At 50.1% G+C, this 7,062-nt stretch overlaps 1 long non-coding RNA gene across 1 annotated transcript; it reads right to left on the bottom strand.

Annotated features, from left to right (window-relative positions):
• Positions 1-222: 222 nt before the first annotated feature.
• LOC126962325 (uncharacterized) lies at positions 223-6,833 on the bottom strand. The gene is made up of 3 exons (XR_007728650.1): positions 6,781-6,833; positions 6,258-6,343; positions 223-517 (listed from the first exon to the last, which is right to left on the bottom strand). It is a non-coding gene; the product is annotated as an uncharacterized LOC126962325 (long non-coding RNA).
• Between the last annotated feature and the right edge of the window lie 229 nt (positions 6,834-7,062).

The following is a 7,062-nucleotide window of genomic DNA, read 5'->3' as shown; positions in this document are numbered from 1 at the left end:
GTTCAAGGTTACTGAAAGCGCAGGAGCCAAAAGAATTTCTTTGTTCCCCTACAACTTTCGGGCTATAAAAAGCAAACGCTCGCATCGTTCGGGGCCCTCTTGTATACTGTGTAAAGGAGGGACCAAGTTCGAACTTGTAGTAAAGATCCTTGCCGCTTGGCTTTGACTCTGGACTCTGGTGGTCTTCTTTGGGGAACAAACAGTCTGGGCATAACACATCCTCCTTTGATCACAATTGGACGTGTGGAGGGAAAGGGCCCCGCATCCGCCAGCATGCTTGACTGACAGCAGGCAGGCCTTGAGACAGGCCCTGGGTCCACAGGAGCACAGGCAGCCAGCGACTGTCCTGCCGGCTCAGGCCAGGGCTGCCATGTCACTCAGAATCCACGGGGAAACGGTGGGGCTGGTTCGAGCCAGGGCCGCCGTGTCACTCAGAATCCACAGGGAAACTGTGGGACTCGCAGTTCTGTAGGTCCAGCAGCTCCTCGGCTTGGCTGCCCCAACCATGTCCTGGAAACTGTGGATTTGGGAGGAAAAGAGAAACAGAGCTAAATGGTCAGTGAAAATTACCCATTTCATCAAAAAATTTCCAAATTCAGACCCCAATAAATTACCTGGGATCCGGCAGCTGCTGTGCACAGCATATTAAGGGATCGACAGAAGTCTTCTTCCCCCTTCCTCTCCATTATTCGCTTGGAAGTGTCCAACCAGTGTGTGGGCTGCAGGAGCCACAGACAAGGCCCGGCTGGCACTCTGAGGCCAGCTCCACCACCCCAAGGCTGCTCTTCTGAGCCTGGTGGGCTTTCCCTGAGCAATGCACCCAGCTCACCCCTCTGACCCTGGCCTGTGGGGGACTGGGCAGGGACCTCGGGGAGGGACACAGATGCTCAAAGGCCCAACCTGGGTCGGCTTCCCCTTCTGCCCCTGCCATTCCTTCCCTATCTTTGCATGTCTCCCTGCCGCTGGGAACAGTGTGAATGCACGCTTCCACCCTGTGCCCGTGGGGTTCCTGAATGCTGGCGATCTGGACTATGAATTTCCAAGGTGAAGGAGAAGTTCATCCTTCCTTCAGTTTCACTTTCCTGAAAGGCCTCCAGGCAAACCATGGCCAACTCAATCACCTTTCCTAGAGTGCCAGGCTGGAGAGCCTGGGCTCCTCTCCCAGAGAAAAGACAGCTGTGGGCCGTGTCTGAGCTCACATGCAGGAGGCATGGCCAGACACCTGGGGCAAGTGTCCGGGAAAGCACCAGCCCTGAAGCTCCACCAGACTGAGTCACTGCCACCTGCCCTGAGCATCCCTGTGTCACCTGGCTGGTTTCCCCACAAACTGCCTTCTCACTGGTCCTCATGGGGGACGATCGCCCCATGGAAGGAGGCTTCTAAATGGGCCACTAGCCCCAAGAAGCACAAGCTCAGTCTCTACCACACTTGGGTTTGCCGTTTTGAAGCACTGTGCTCTCGGGCTTGATGCCACGTGGCTGGTTCACTACAGCATTCAGAGCGCCCTGTGCGGGCCCAGCACCTAGGAGGTGCTCAAGAAACATGAACTGTGCAAAACGTCACCTAACGCAGGCTATGGCAATACCAGAAGCAAGCCTGGCCGAGTTTTACTTTTTGTTTAATTCTTTACTGCAATCATACATAAAACAAAACAAAGGCAATGAAATGTAAAGAGAAGAATGGCAACCATAAACCATCATCTACAGGGCTGAAACAAGGCTTCTGTCTCTATTTTTCAGATGAGCCCCTCCATCCAATATTACAATTAGTTGCTTGTATTTATGGAACAGAGCACCATCACATACCACACACCATAACAAACCCTGGGCTTGCTCTTTGTAAGCATTGGAGAACGATTATTTTCTTACATACATATAAATGCATATGCACTTATATACACAGTAAATACATTTTTGCTCACACAGTATGCACATGTGTGTTCACATGTACACAAATATGTGTACACACATAAATTCATGTTCACACACACAGGCACCTGAACACATATATGCATGCAAACACACACAAATCCATGCATGTGTGTATGCACACTTAAACACAGTTACACACAACTACACATACCTACACATACAGACAAGGCTCTGGAGAAAAGCGGCTGCTTGTGGCATGATTGCTGAGATTTCTCTGGGTCTAAATTGATACTGCCTCCTGTGTCAAAAGAGTCTCGTGCCTACAGCCAGACAGACAGGAAATGCCAACCCTCTGTCTTCCAGCACAGCCCTGAAGCCAGGCTCCACCCCTCTACGCTCCAAAAAGGGAGACATCCAAAGGTTGATTCAAACCAGAAAATACTTCTATACTTCTTGTGTGTTATCCCTAGGTCAGTCTTTATTTCTCCATCTATATGATAATATGCCTCAACTTTGCTTCTTATAGAAATGTTCAAACATGCATGAAAATAGAGAAAAGCATCAACTCAGCCCCTCACATCTATCACTCCGGATCCAGCCCCACTCCACGTCCATGCTCCTATTCTCTCTCCTCTGCTATCAGTTGAGGCAAGTGGAGAGCCAACAGATAAGGTGGAGCAGGGCGGTCTGTAGAGGACTTCATGCTTGCAAACAGGGTGTTCCCCATAAGTCCTGCTCTCACAAACGAAGCAGGGCGTTCCCGATAAGTCCTGCTCTTGCAAACAAAGCAGAGCGTTGGGGGCTTGTTTATGTGTAAACATCTTGAAAATCCAGAAAGTCAGGGAAAGGTCAGAAAAACAACAATGTGTCTTGTGACTTGGCAACATTCCACAAATGACTGTATAAAATAAAGCAGAGCGCGCCATTCGAGGCGGCCGCCATGTTTGTCTTGTCTTGTGTTGTCTTGTGTGTTCATTCCTTTGTTTAGGAAACACGCGGACCCCAACAGCAGTCCTCCCCAGCCCCGGGGCTGCATCCTGGCTTGGCCTCACATAAGCTGTGAGGTCAGGCCAGCCAGCCGCTGAGCTGAGATCGCTTCTCCCCCATAATCCAGATGACAATGTTCACTCCCAGGGCCATTTGAGGTTAAATTTTAAAATGCACACAAGGCTTCATGCAGTGTGTAGCACCTTATAAGCATTTCATGAACAGTAGTTAAAATTAGTAATTGTATTGTTAGCTGTACTTCCAAACACCAGAGCACAGACAGCAGAGGAGCTAGCCCAAGGTCACAGGCCCATGAGGGGCAGATGGGCTGGGCCCCAAGATTCTGCGTCTGCTCCTCGGGCCCTCCTGAGTGGGAGGAAGTAGCTTTGTCTTCAGGCCCTGAGGCCCCTTGGATTCAGCAGAAGCCTAAGAAGCAGAGCCGTGTGTATTTTAACTCCAAAAAGTTATGCTGAAAAACAGATGCATTCTTGAGGCATTATTTTCGTGAGTTTAGCAAATGCCTGAAAGGTACCTTCCATGAAGTGTGAAAGTCCAAACACAATTTGTTTAACTCAGTTTTTAACTCTCAAGGAAGCGTTCCTTTCTCAGCGCTCTGAGCCCAGTTATGGTTGTGAAATCCCGGCCCATCTTCCACCGAGCGGAAGGATCCCTGCCCACCTTCCTCAGTGTCTGCAAGGAGGAGGGCTTATCTTCAGAAGGGCCAGGACAGCCCCACATGGACAGGTGCCTCAAATTCCCTGTGGCGCAATTTCTTCTGCTGAGCATTCCACCCTGATGGATTTGACAACCTGCTCCCCAGGTTCGGAGCAGCCCAGAGCTGTCCCCGGGTTGCAGCGGGAAGAGGGATGAACCCACATGTGAGGGCTCCTGACTTCAGACAAGGGAAGGAGGAATCCAGAGATTCACAAGAGAATTAAGCAAAATCAAGCATCCTAGAACCCTCAGCATGGGTGCCAACCAGGACCTCAGGCCTCAGGAGGCTAGTAGGGAGGGAGGGAGAGGCTTACCCACTCACAGAGCAGATCTGAGCCTGGAGCACACCAGCCAGCACTGGGCCACACGGGGTCCCAGGCCCACGTCCATTGCCCAGGGTCCATACCCCATACCCAGTGTCCACACCCAGGCTCCACACCCAGTTTCCACCACACCGAGGGTTTACACCCAGTGTCCACACCTAGATTCCACACTCAGTGACCCAAACCCAGTGTTCACACCCAGAGTTTACAGCCAGTGTCCACTACGCCCCGTGTTCACCACATCCAGGGTCCACACCCAGTGTTCACCACACCCAGGATCCACACCCAGTAACTCACTTCCAAGTTCCACACCCCATGTCCACACCCAGGGTTTACACCCAGAGTCCACTACACCCAGGGTCCGCACCCAGTGTCCACCACATCCAGGGTTTACAGACAGTGTCCACCACACCCAGTGTCCACCACACCCAGGGTCCACCACACCCAGGGTCCATACCCAGTAACTCACATCCAAGGTCCACACCCCATGTCTACATCCAGGATTTACACCCAGAGTCCACCACACCCAGGGTCTGCACCCAGGGTCCACACCCAGTAACTCACATCCAAGGTCCACACCCTGTGTCCACATCCAAGGTCCACACCCAGTGTCCATCACACCCAGTGTCCACCACACCCAGGGTCTGCACCCAGTGTCCAAACCCAGGGTCCACACCCAGTAACTCACATCCAAGGTCCACACCCTATGTCCACACCCAGGGTTTACAGCCAGTGTCCACCACACCCAGTGTCCACCACACCCAGGGTCCGCACCCAGCGTCCACACCTGGTGTCCACACACAGGATTCACAGTGTCCCACACCCCTGTCCATACTCAGGGTCCACACCGAGCCCCATAGACAGATAACGAGGGAGAGACCAGCAGACTCCCAGGCAGGATGTCTGAACCCAGCGGCTGTGCTGTACCCCACGCTCTCCTGCTCTGCTCCCCCAAGCTCAAACCTTTTATGATGTTTGTTCTTGTGACTGGTTTATTAATTACTCGGAGGGGCTGGGATATTGGTTGAGAGGATGCGCAAGGAAGTCAGCACTCCTGGATTAAATAAAGCACATCCTAATTCTGTGTTTCCAGCCCTAGAGTGAGCGTTTTTCCAGTACGAGCTGGGGAAGCATTTATTGTTCTGAATGTATTTACCTTAGAAAATGCATTGCAACTGGATCCGCTGAGCCCTGGCTCTCCGGCCGGCTGTCCCCACACAGCAGTAGCTGGTTTTACAGGGTGAGCCAGGGCCCAGCACTTAGCACAATTCCCTGACCACATTAAACATTCAGTAAAGACTGGGTGCACAGAATCCTAATGCCGTTCATTCTCATAGGGCTTTTCCTGGCTCAAAAATGGTTCCTTAACCACAAATTCATTTCAAGAGACATGTCCAATGAAATTAACATTCTCCCTGCGACTGGAGATCATTCCTCAGTCACAACCGAGCTCCGCGTACTTAATGACATGCTTTTAAAAAAAATGATCGCTCTAGTTAAAGTTGAGTGGTCATTTCATTCCCAACTCATCTTTACAGCTCTTAAAGAATGTTTAAAATTCCTTCAGCTGAGCCTCAGGCTAAATGTGAATTTTTTAAGAAAGTAAACAAACATTGAGATTCCCATTTGGGAATTAGTGAGGAATGAGCCATTCACAGCTTGGTTTCAAAGTAATGGCTCAGACTCCAGCTTTGGCAGAAGTTGGAAAATGTAGACTGGGCCCTTTGAGAAAAGACTTTTTTTTCCTCCAAATAAATAATTGTTTGAAAGCAAGTGAGGTGGTAGGCAAAGTAATTCTTCCAATGCAAGGCTCCAGACAGCAGGAAGAGGCCCCTGGGAAGGTCCAAATCAAAAATCAAGCCTAGGCCGCGGCAGGTAGCCAGGACCACCAACCACCAACAGGGAGCAGCCCCCAGGCCATGGACTCTCTGGGCCCTGTCACCAAGCTCCGGGCTGTAGGACATTTACAAGGCCCTGTAGGTCAATGTCCCAACTCAAAACATATTCCTACAGGGTCACCCCCTTTCTATGTCAGGAGTCAAACTTATATAATTGGTTATTTTCTTATTTTCCTAGATAATTTGAGACATTAGACCCACAGTTCTCAACAATAACTGCACACCGGAAATAGCTGGAGAGATTAAGAAACACAGGCCTGGCTGTCGCCCACAGAGGTTCTGATTTAGTTGGTCTAGGGTACACCTGGTCGCAGCATCCCGATTCAAATGTGCAGCCGCAGCCAAGAAATCCCTTGTTAAAGGAATCCATGAGTTACCAATGCCAGCCAAAGGTGAGCGCCTGGAAGGAGAGCAGGAAGGAGGAGAGAGAGGGAGAAGAGGATGAGGAGCAGGGAGAAATATACCTTGCAAAAGATGGATCAATGTTCCTAGACCAAATCCCCTGAGGATCAGAAGAAAATTTCCCAGGCGTACTTCGTGCTTGAGAAGGCTATAATAGGAACAGAAATGCAATAAAAATAGTCACTCAAAGGCAAGATTATCAAACAAGGAAATAAGATGAAAACAGAAATTGCAGACTCCAGGAAACAAGTTGACCCAAAACACCATCATTACAGGAATCCTACAGAGAGTCAAAACATTGAGAAAAGAGGCTACCCGCAACCAACACCAAATTAGTGACTCAGGAAAAAGGCTGTGGTCACCACGGTGGAGGCCAGTGCAGACATAGCAGGGAGTGAAGCAAAGAGAGAGAATTGACCCCAGAGCCAGCGATAGTCAAGCATAAGGAAAACTGGCTCCCCAAAAAAGAGCCCAACCTGTGGAAGCAAGGCAGTGCAGGAGAAAAGGAATGATTCACAGAAGAAATGCCTTGTGATTCTACAGCTCATATCAGGTTTCAGCATAAAATTATACAGAACAATCTACCAGACATATCCTGGTGAAGGTCCTGATTTTCAAGGTGAAAGAAATGATTCTTGAGGCATCCAGGTAGATAAATAATTCACCAACAAGGCTGAAAATAATCAGGCTGGCTTGGAGTTCTCCGCAGCCAAAGTCTATTCAGTCTGCGGGAGGCAACGGGGCAAAGGCTGCAAAGCGCCTGGGAAGGGAGCGTGAGACACCAGGATGTTTGCTCCAGCTAAGGTCATTTAACGTCAAAGACAATGAGCAGGCACTCTCAAAACTGCCCGAACTCCAGAACTCAGG

Source organism: Macaca thibetana, chromosome 9, assembly GCF_024542745.1.
Source record: "Macaca thibetana thibetana isolate TM-01 chromosome 9, ASM2454274v1, whole genome shotgun sequence".
Classification (NCBI taxonomy): Eukaryota; Metazoa; Chordata; class Mammalia; order Primates; family Cercopithecidae; genus Macaca; species Macaca thibetana.
This window is presented reverse-complemented; position numbering and strand designations above follow the sequence as displayed.